The sequence below is a fragment of the Colobus angolensis genome, unplaced genomic scaffold, assembly GCF_000951035.1.
Source record: "Colobus angolensis palliatus isolate OR3802 unplaced genomic scaffold, Cang.pa_1.0 Scaffold27, whole genome shotgun sequence".
Taxonomy (NCBI): domain Eukaryota; kingdom Metazoa; phylum Chordata; class Mammalia; order Primates; family Cercopithecidae; genus Colobus; species Colobus angolensis.
Genome location: NW_012115932.1, coordinates 6132875 through 6144471, shown reverse-complemented (window position 1 = coordinate 6144471; position 11597 = coordinate 6132875).

The window sequence follows — 11597 nt, the reverse complement described above, 5'->3', positions numbered from 1 at the left end:
AAAAAAAAAAAAAAAAAAAAATCCCGCAAACAAAAAGAAGGCAAGCATCTGATTGACCTGATTAGATACGCAGAGGGTTATATAAGAACACTGAAAAGACAGCAACTATTCAGTGAATCTGTGGAGGAAAAAAAGCCATAGAATCCACTCACTAAGGTGTACAGACTAATAACTTTTTGAGCTGCAAACACCAGTGACTGACAATAATGTAAACTGGAGCCAATGGTAAAAAGATATCACAACTAAAACAATGATGTCCCTGGGGGTTTTTGGACACGCTGCTTTGGACACAGGCCTTACTTCACACCCTGGTAATACCTCATTTGGTGGCTATTACCGTTTTGTTATTGGCTCTTGATGGATACCGTGAGACTAACTACAACAGCAACAGCATATTCATCCTTGACATCCCAAGCTGGGGTGAGTAAAAATGAAAGCATTGACAAAATGAGTATTGACCAAGAGGCATGTGTTATCAAAGGAAATGATATATCCTCTGAAAAAAAAGTAAATTGATGATTAAGGGAATTTTGCAGCTTCCCAAGAAAGTAGTTAGTTACTCCCTAGATGTGAATATCTCAAATTTGGGGTCTGTACAGTACCTAAGGCTCTTGAGGGATTCTAGAATACAAACATTCCTGGACATTTGCCCTGAGGCTGCCATTAATGCCAAAGTCTCTTTAGTCGTGCAGACCAGGCCTATCTGTTGTTCAGTGAGCCAATTTTGAAAGTGGAACTGCAGTTGTTTTTAAATTTCCTCCCTGACAGCAAATTCTTTGAGAATATTAGAAACTATTACATCGGACTAGGGAGTCAGGCTGACCTGGGGAAGATTGTGAGCTGAAGGACTAAGGGCTTCCTGAGATCTGTGGACCACAGAAGTAAGTAATACATTTTTCTGTTGTTTCTGCCATAATTGCTGTGTTAGGCATGGGATTTCAGATTCCAGTTATTTTTCTAATTTTTTAAAATTTTTTTGAGATGGAGTCACGCTCTGTTGCCCAGGCTGGAGTGCAGTGGCATGATCTCGGCTCACTGCAACCTCTGCCTCCGAGGTTCAAGCAATTCTCTGCCTCAGCTTCCTCAGTAGCTGGGATTGAAGGTGCTTGCCGCCACATCTGACTAATTTTTGTATTTTTAGTAGAGATGGGGTTTCACCATCTTGGCCAGGCTGGTCTTGAACTCCTGACCTTGTAATCCACCTGCCTCAGCCTCCAAAAGTGCTGGGATTACAGGTGTGAGCCACTGCTCTGGCCGGGTTTTCAGTTATTTTGGAGAGATTGTCACTTTCTGGGCCCAGATAACTAGGTAGCAAGAATGCATGCCCTGGGTTAGATCTCCAGGCTTGCATCATGAAACTTTGGGCTTTTTTCCTTTGTATACTGTTTATTGCCTTTGTCTACTACCTGAAGGATGCCCTCTGCCTCTCCCATGCAATCTACTGAGATAGCAAAGATTCTTTTACTAGAATAATTTCCTGTGCTTTATGTAGATTTTACCATATTCTTGACTATTTAAGAAAACAAAGGTTTCTCACTTAGGAAAGAACCAAGATTATTTACAACCATGTTATCTTATATGTTTACTTTTAAATATTTTATTCTCATTTTATATAGAAGAGCTAAGAATTGGTTTTCAGGCAACCATGACCATAATCCTATCTTATCTGTTCAAATATCATGACGATTTTTGATTTTTGCTCTAACATCAGATTTTAAATATAAAACTAAATTAAAAATGTTAGGACATCTTTAACATATAAAAATATATTTGATATTTGACAAAGGGCTACTGGAAAATCAGAGTTTTGTTTCCTCACCTTATAAAAAGAGAAGTATTAGAAGGAAGAGAACAGAGTCTGACATGTTTTCATCAAACACAGCTGGAGGAAGCACCAAGTTTACCTTGCCCAAGAGGGCAACAACATGTTGAAGAGTATCCATGCAGATAGTATCAAAGATACATCCCATGTGCTCTTCCACAGAAAGGCCACCAATGTGGTCTGTAACCACAAGCCCTGAGCAGTCATAAGAAGATGAGACCTGGGTTTGCTGTGTATGTATTAGAGAAAACTATGTGAGTGTCATGTTTAGGAATACTGGGGTCTTCCCATTCCTTCATATCAAATGGTTAATCTTTCCTTTTTCACCCTTTTTTTTCCCTGTGTTCCTATGCAGTCTACCACCAAGTCAACCTGTTCCCCACTCCCTATCTCATTTTTCACTAGGAATTGTGTGGTTGCAGAGGTATCTGCTGCCTGTGCCTTGCAATGAAGTCATTAAGTCAGCAACCTCACAGAGACTCTCCATGCGGAAGGCCTTTCCTTCCATGAGGCTCCAAGCCAATGGGGAGCTCTCATTTCCAAGTTCATGTTTGTTCCAGAAAGATTAATACCAGAGACATTGATAATTCTTAAGCTGTATCTGTGCTGTTTCTATGCTACTCCATCATCCCATTGCTTACTATAGCAGTATTTCCCAAACATATACCACCCACTGCAACCCAAGATCTACCCAGCTCTGTGTTTTCTGGACACTGGCTAATTTTTCAAAAATGCAGCGGTCTCTGCAAGCTGGATGATCTCATGGAAAGTATGCAAAGCTGGCATTGGCCAGAGCTTAATTTTCATGTCTCTGTATGTGAAATGATTTCATATGCTTGCCTGGAGCACAACCTGAAATCTATTTCAACATATTTTAGGAAAAAGTAGCTGTGCTTCTGCTGAAAACTGTATTTTGTCTATAGCACACCTTTTAGAGTTTTCGGAATTTGATTGCATGGCATCTGTTTTAGAACACTGTAAAAGTTGTAGATAATTGACAGCAATACAAAGTATTTACTATCAATAAATACTGACAGAAAAAATCATCCTTGAATTCAAAAGACCTTTATTCTATTGTACATAGGTAGGACCACAGAAAAAAAAGGTTGCAGAACAAAAGATTAACCAGTTGGTATGAAGGAATGGGAAGTCCCCAGCATCCCTAATCATGGCGTTCACACCTTTTCCCCTGATACATACACAGCAAACCCAGGTCTCATCTTCTAATGACTGCTTAGGGCTTATGGCTTTAGAGCACATTGGTGGTCTTTCTGTGGAAGAATACATGAGATTTGTCTTTGATAATATCTGATAATATCCGCATGGATATTACTCAACCTGGCGTTGCCCTCTTGGGCAAGGTGGACTTGGTGTTTCCTCCAGCTGTGCTTGATGACAACATGTAACTCCCCTTTTAAATTCTACTTACATCTCACTATGAGTATGTTGAAAGCTTTAACATAGATATTATACCTATATTAGAATCATACTTTCACACCCCCCGCCCCCTGCGCCTTTTTTGAAAATTGCTTGTAACAATGTGAAGAGATTTCTTGCACAGGCTGCTGAATAGTGTATCATTCTCAAACTCCAAGCTTCTTTGATGTTTCCTCAGCCCTCCCTTTTCCTTGGCTTCCTATTTGATATGGGTAGGCTTTGTGTCCCCACCCAAATCTCATATTAAATTGTAAACCCCAGGTGTTGAGGGAGGAACCTGGTGGTAGGTGATTGAATCATAGGGTCAGTTTTCCTCACGCTGTTCTGGTGATAGTGAGTGAGTTCTCATGAGAGCTGATGGTTTTATAAGCATCTGGCATTTCACTTGTTGCGCTTCTCTCTCCTATCCCCATGTGAAATAGGTCCTTTTCCCCTTTGCTTTCTGCTATGATTTTATGTTTCTGTGGCCACCCTAGCCATGTGGGACTGTGAGTCAATTAAACCCCTTTCCTTTATAAATTACCCAGTCTCCAGTGTTTCTTTATAGCAGTGTGAGGATGAACTAATGCACTACTGTTTGGCGGGGAGAGCAGATACACAAACAATAATCTGATTTACTATATTTAGCACTCAGGATCCCAAATGTCCTGCTGTCAACAGCTAAAAGTCTCAAAACACAAGCTGTTAGTACCCTCTCTAGGGATGAGATAGGGAAGGCAGGAAGAGAGTGGCATATCTCCTTTCAGGTAGAGAGGTGCAAAATTCTTGCTCATGTGGACACACAGCAATTCCCTGCCCAGGAATACTCTATAGCTGAGGTATAAGAAGAGAAGAGATGGACTTCTTTGTATCTTCATTAAGACTAAGCTAAGAGGTTGGGGTGGCAGTGCTCACTTCCCAACTTTTTTTTTTTGAGACAGAGTCTCCCTCTGTCACCAGGCTAGAGTACAGTAGCTTGATCTCAGCTCACTGCAACCTCCACCTCCCAGGTTCAAGCGATTCTCCTTCCTCAGCTTCCTGAGTAGTTGGGACTAGAGGCATGCACCACCACGCCCAGATAATTTTTGGGTGAAAATCCAATAGGGTTTCACCATGTTGAATAGGATGGTCTCCATCTCTTGACCCAGTGATCCGCCTGCCTTGGCCTCCCAAAATGCTGGGATTACAGGCATGAGCCACTGAGCCCATCCCCCACATGTTTACTGGGGAAAAAACAAAGGGTCATAACGCAGATTGCAGCTATTTCCAGCAAAATAATCAGAGATAGAGATTTCCTTCATCTTCAGAGCTCAGGGCCTAGCCACCCTCAGACTTCCAATTTTCCCGTGTGTGCTAGAGGAAGCTACTAGTCTCTTATCTCCCTGAAAGACTGTCAGAGAATGGCATTTCCTGTTAGGGCAGTGTATTCACATCCACCCCACAGTAGCAGAGTTCACAGAGTTCAGGACACTGGGGAATGGCATAAATGCTTGAGCCAGGACCTGAAATTGGGCCTGCAGTAGACTTTTTAGAAGGCAATTTCAAAAGACCCTGAAGGATTTTATAGTATTTTTTTTTCTATTGTACATATTTTTTCCTTATGACAATATTATGAAAATACTATGTGTTTTAAAAACAGGATATCTGGCTGGGTGTGGTGGCTCACATTTCAGTAATCTCAGGACTTTGGAAGGTTGAGGCAGGAGGATTGCTTGAGCCCAGGAGTTCAAGAGTAGCCTGGGTAACATAGAGAGACTCTGATCCTACAAGAAAAAAATAATAAAAGCCAGGCGAGGTAGCGCCTGCCTGTAGTCCCAACTGCTTGTGTGGCTGAGGCAGGAGCGTCACCTGAACCCAGGAGGTAAAGGCTACAGTAAGCTGAGATTGCAGCACTGCATTTCAGCCTGGGAAACAGAATGAGACTGTCTCAAAAATAAATAAATAAATAAATACATAAATAAATAAATAAAATAAATGGCAATAGGATATATGAGCAGGTGCAAATAAAATAAGCCAAGGATGGTAGTGCTGTCAACACCACAGTCATCCTCCATCCATGAACAAGTTCTTCTTTAGAAGCTGAAGCAGTCACTCAATAGAGCTGAGTTTAACTCTTTGGTTCCTTTTAGCCCAGATACACTAATTTAGCTACTAAATATACTAAAGTTTGGCCCAAGGCACGGCAGAGAAGGATGACATCACACTCGTATTAGAAGAAACAAATATATTTGGAAAAGAAAAACGAACTTTTTAAAAGTCACTTAAGGATGATGCTAATATAGGTATAATATCCATGTTAAAGCTTTCAACATACTCATAGTGAGGCATGAGTGGAATTTAAAAGGAGAACTACGTGTTATCATCAAGCACATGAGAAAACACAGTAGAAACAGACACCACTATTTACAGAATTTGCCAGTGTAACCTATTTTATTTTTATGACTGCAATTTTTTTTTGAAATATATTTTCACTTTTAAAAGAGATGGAGGAGGACTTTCAGGCAGGTTACAAGTGACAAAGGGCAAAAGCCACAGCCAGAGCAATGGCACATGCCATCTGAACAACCTGACATTCTGGATGCAGCATGGTCCTGTCAGGGACACAGGCTAACTGGGAGGCATGGCATGAGGATGCCTAGGACACAATTGTTTTTGTTTGTTTGCTTGTTTGTTTTTAACAGATTTTATTTTCTATAGCGTTTTTACATTTATAGAAAAACTGTAAAGATAGTAGAAGATATTACATAGTTCCTATATACCCTGAACACAGTTTCCCCTCTTATTAGAAATTTACGAGGCTGGGCGTGGTGGCTCATGCCTGTAATCCCAGGACTTTGGGAGGCCAAGGCAGGATGATCATGAGGTCAGGAGATCGAGACCATCCTGGCTAACTTGGTGAAACCCCGTCTCTAGTAAAAATACAAAAAAAAAAAAAAAAACCTTAGCTGGGCGTGGTGGCGGGCGCCTGTAGTCCCAGCTACTCGGGAGGCTGAGGCAGGAGAATAAGCCAAGACCGCGCCACTGCACTCCAGCCTGGGTGACAGATCAAGACTCCTTCAGAAAAAAAAAAAAAAAAAAAAAGCAGCTTACACTAGAATGGTATATTTGACAATTAAAAAACCAACATTTTAATATTATTCGATATAATTAATTTAAATATGCAAGTAATTTTCACCTATTCTCCTCTTTTTATTCCAGGATCTCACCCAGTATACCCCATTACAGTTGTCAAAATGTCTCCATAGGCTCCTTTGGATGTGATAGTTTGACTCTCATAGTTTTTGATGATCTTGACAGTTTTGGGGAGTACTGGTCAAGTATTTTGTAGAATGCCCCTCAGTTGGCGTTTGTCTGATGTTTTCTTATGATTAGACTTGAGTTACGAGTTGTCGTCACAAAACCCATAGTGATAAAGTCCTGTTTTCATCACATTATATCAACCTTTCATACTGTCAACATGACATATCGCTGCTGATGTTGACCTCAATCAGCAGACTCAAGTAAGGCTTGTCAGGTTTCTCCACTATGAAGTTACTTTTTTCTTCCCGACTTTTCATACTTCCCATTCCTTCTTCGAAAGAAGGACACCGTTCAGCCCACACTTTATGAGTGGGCAGTAAGGCACCACCTCCTTGAGAGAGGAATATCTGCAAAAGTTAGGTGAAGTTCTTCTACATTGGAGAGTTGTTTATTCTTTCATTTATTGATTTATTTATCCAACCATTTATGTATATCAGCATAGACTCATACACAATAACTCTATGGTTCTAATCTAATTCTACTTTTGTTATTCAAATTGGTATAGTGTTGGCAATAGGAGCTCTTTCAATTGCTTTCTGCTTCCCTTGGTATACCCTCATTCCTGTGGGTAGTGATTTTTGATTTTTATTTGTTTTGAGTGCTTTTTACTTTCTGGCACTACAAGATGTCCCTGACTCATTTTATACTTTCTGCCCCAGCCATTTCTCTAAATGGCTCCTTTTATGAGACAATGGTATTAGAAATCAAGGTCTAGGAGCTAGATGTGTTCATTTCTGCAGGACTGTTTTTACTTATATGCCCCTTCAGCTGACAGAGCAAGGACATATGTGTGCGTAAGAACACATATATACGCACATATGTTTAAGTGTTTCCATATCTAAACATCTATATTTATATTAAGCTAAATAAGAGTTCACACATAGTCTCCAACTCCAGTCTATTATCACATGAATTATTCTGGTGTCCTGCCATTGTTTGTAAAATCCCATTCTAATAATGAGAAAACTGACTCCATCATCTATCATTTGTTTTCTTAATTGTTCAAGTCCAGTATAGAGTCACATATTGCATAACAATGTTTCAGCCAACAATACACTGTTTATATAATGTAGATCCCATAAGATTAGAATACTACATTTTTATTGCACCTTTTCTATGTTTAGATGTGTTTAAATACACAAGCACTTACCATTATGTTACAGTTTCCCACAGAATTCAGTACAGTAACATGCTATCCAGGTTTGTAGGCTAGGGGCAATAGGCTATAACATATAGCCTAGGTGTGTAGTAGGCTATACTGTCTAGGCTGGCGTAAGCACTCTATGATGTTTACATAATGATGAAATTGCCTAATGAAGCAGTTCTCAAAATGTATGTCTGTTGTTAAGCAACAAATGACTATATATATGAAACATCAGAATTTTTAACTTGTATCTCCATGTGAAATAACTTCATCAACTAAAGTATAGTGCTGTGTACTGTTTCTTTTGCTTTGGCTTTAAAGGGTCCATAGGTTTCCAGTTACTTTGATTAGCACCTTTTTATCATTCTTTCAATGAGGTTGTTTTAGATATTTGTAATGGAGTTAGCTTTTTTTGTCAGATACTACATCTCATGCTGGAATACTCCAACCTCCTAAATGGTAGATATTTTAATTAACACACATTAAGACTCTCTCTTTGCAGTGTACCTGTCTTATTTTTGGCAAATACATAGTGTTATGTATTAATAATTACAATATCATATAAAATAGTTTCAATAACTTAAAAACTCCCCCATGTTTATCTATTCATCCTTTTCTTCTTCTATCCCCCAAATTTCCAGAAACCACTTCAATAATTTTGCCTTTTCCAAAATGTTATTGAAGAGAAATCATAGTGTAGAGCCATTTCACACTAGCTCCTTTTCCTTAGCAATATGCATACAAAATTTTTTTATGGCAAAAAGTATTTTTAAAATTTTCAAATTTTAAATTCCAACTGCTAATTGCTGGTATGTAGGAAACTGGTTAACTTTTATGTATTAAACTGGTATCTGAACCTTGCTATATTTGCTTAGTTTCAGGAGATTTTTGGTTGACTTTTTCTGATTTTCTAAATACATTAACAATCATGATATCTGTGAAAAAAGACAATTTTACTCCTTTCTTTTTAACATATATATCTTTATTTCCTTTTCTTCGTTATACTGCATTAGCTAGTCCTTCCAATAAGATGTTGTGTCTGAGTGATTAAAATGGGCATATCTTTTTACTGACGTAATTTCTCGCCATTAAATACGATGTTTGCTGTAGGGTTTCTGTGCATGTTCTTTAAGTTTAGAAAGTCTTCTATATTTCTAGTGTGCTGAAAGTATTTATTATGACTAGGTGTTAGATTTTATAAAATGCTCTTTCTGTATCTAATAATATGATCATATGGTTTATCTTCTTTAGCTTGTTGATAGTTATGTTAGATTTTCAAATACTGAATTAGCTTTGCATATCTGAAAAAAATCCCATTTTCTCATGGTGTATAATTCTCCTTGCCACCTCTTTTCCTGTAGAGCAAATACACCTTTTGATTGCTTCAAACAAGTCTGCTCTGCCCCCTCATGCCACACCCTGCTCAGCAAAGCTGAAGCCCTGTAGTTAAACAGTCACCCCCTTAAACAGACAGTTCAGTGACAATCCATTATTAGCCGAGCAAACCCCTTCAGGGCCTTTCCTCTCACTACAAGTACTTTAGCAAATTCTTTGCCCCCTAAAAGCAGATTGCTCTATGAAGGAGAAAAGAGAAGGGGATTCTAGTGCTAAGAGGAAAAGAGTCTATATTTCAGATTTTATACAAATGTGACAAGGTATTCAAGGAGCCAGTAATATTTGAATAATTCTTTAAAACTCCAAAGTGTATTTTTAGCTAAATTGATTTCCCTTCACCACAGGTTTAAATTGGGCTGCTGCAGTGTGCTTAGTATATGGAGTCAGTTCGGCAGAATGAGAAAAAAAAATAAGCCAAAGTTCAAAAATATATCTTTTTGACACCACTGTTATAATACTAATTCAAGATAACCATTCATTTTTCTGTATTTTTCCACATTAATAGAAACTATTGTGAAAATAGAACAATTAATTTTTCCTGTTTTTTTTAAGTCAACTGTTCTGGAGAAGAAACCATTGCTCATTTTCATTCAGCTTTTAATCTGAAAATAGATCGTGCTTGTCTATAACTCAATGCACCTGTTACTGAAATACATGAACTAGCACCTTCTTCAGTTGAGGGAAAAGAAAAAGCAAATGGGAAAAAAATGGGAACTAGCACTTTTTGAGCAGGAACTGGGCTTAATGGGATATATAAATATAAATGCATATGTGTTTTAAAACAGAACGGTGACACAAGAAATAATAGAAAAGGTAATGAAGGATCATTTAGATTAAGTAGTTTTCCCAAAGCCATGAAACTGGAGAGTGGTAGAGATTCAAGTTCAAATCAAGGTAGAGATAACCCTCATAAATTAGTATAGCTGAAACCAGATGTCTCCAGGGCTACTTTTTGAAATAATTTCATAATATCCAGAATTTTTTTCTGATTTACATGATTCCCCTCATTAAATTCAGATCTTCAGAACATGCTTGAATCCTGCAAGTTTAACCTTTATTTCTCTGCTTTGCACAAGGAAGAAGGGAGCCCAGTAATCACAGGCATGTTTAGTTAGCTATGTGACCTGTAAAGCACCTCTTTGAGTTGACTGTCTTCCCTGCATGCAGTCCACGCCTTAGACCCAGTGCATGTTGTGGGATCAGGTCCATGACTGACACTGATCTTGACTTTCAATATCTTCAGTATCCCCCGATCGGTTTGGTTGGAATAGGCCTGAAATCTGCTCAGATAGTGACATTGACATACTTTGTTTCCGGGGAGCTTACTGACTTTTTCATTTTTTCCTAGGGCTAATTCACCCTAGTTAATGATGCGTTCTTTATCTGACTTTACTTTTCTGAAGAACCCAGTCCTTTTAGGAAAGGAACTGGGGACATTTTGCTCAACAGAATGAATATCTGTTTGACTTCCTGTCCCTGGCCAAGTTGCTTGTCTTTCCTCTGGTGTGTAAAGTTCCCCAACCTTGGATCCCTTTCTATAATATATGCTTCCCGAATAGATTGTCTCTTAAGGCCTTCTTCTTTTTGGAGGGTCTAAATTAATGCACTGTCTTTTTTTTGTTTGTTTGTTTTTTTGACATGAAAGTAAAAGGATGCTTGTTCTCGCTGACCCAGTGTGCACCCCCTGTCCTCCAGCTCTCTAGTTTAGTCTCTTTGTGCCTGGTTTTGTCTTTGATGTGGGGCATGAGGGGTTGGTCCCTGGAAATTCATGTTTGATATCAAAGTGGGACCATCTCAAGTCTTTATTATCTTCCTCATCTATAGGGGAAAGTTCAAGTAAAACATTATCACGGGTAGATAAAAACTTTTTTGTGGTCAGGCACAGCGGCTCACGCCTGTAATCCCAGCAATTTGGGAGGCCAAGGTGGTCAGATCATGAGGTCAGGAGTTCGAGACCAGCCTGACCAACATGGTGAAACCCCGTCTCTGCTAAAATTATAAAAATTAGCTGGGCATGGTGGCGTGTCTGTAATCCCAGCTATTCAGGAGGCTGAGGCAGAAGAATTGTTTGAACCCAGGAAGCAGAGGTTGTAGTGAGCCAAGATTGCGCCACTGCACTCCAGCCTGGGTGACAGAACGAGACTCCATTCCTCCTCCCCACAAAAAAAGAAATGAAACTTTTTTTGTAATCACCATTCTCCATGAAATGCTTGACATTTTCCTATTAGAAGCTGAGAAAACATGGCTATGGAGTCTGTCCCTAAACCAAGCATGTCCAGTATGCCCTTCCCCAAGAAAGAGACCAGGCTTGGATTTTTCTCATCTGATACAGTTTTCTGGATTCAAGGACCTTGAGAGTTAGGCCTCACCTCTGCCACCCACAAAATTGTATCAAGTAGGCTTCTAGCACCTGTCGAGTCCTGAGATCAAGGAAGGAAAGCTCCAAGAGGTATTGAGATGATGTTATTGACCCAATAATATGGCACATTTTTGATTCCACATGTATATGAGACTTCTTAT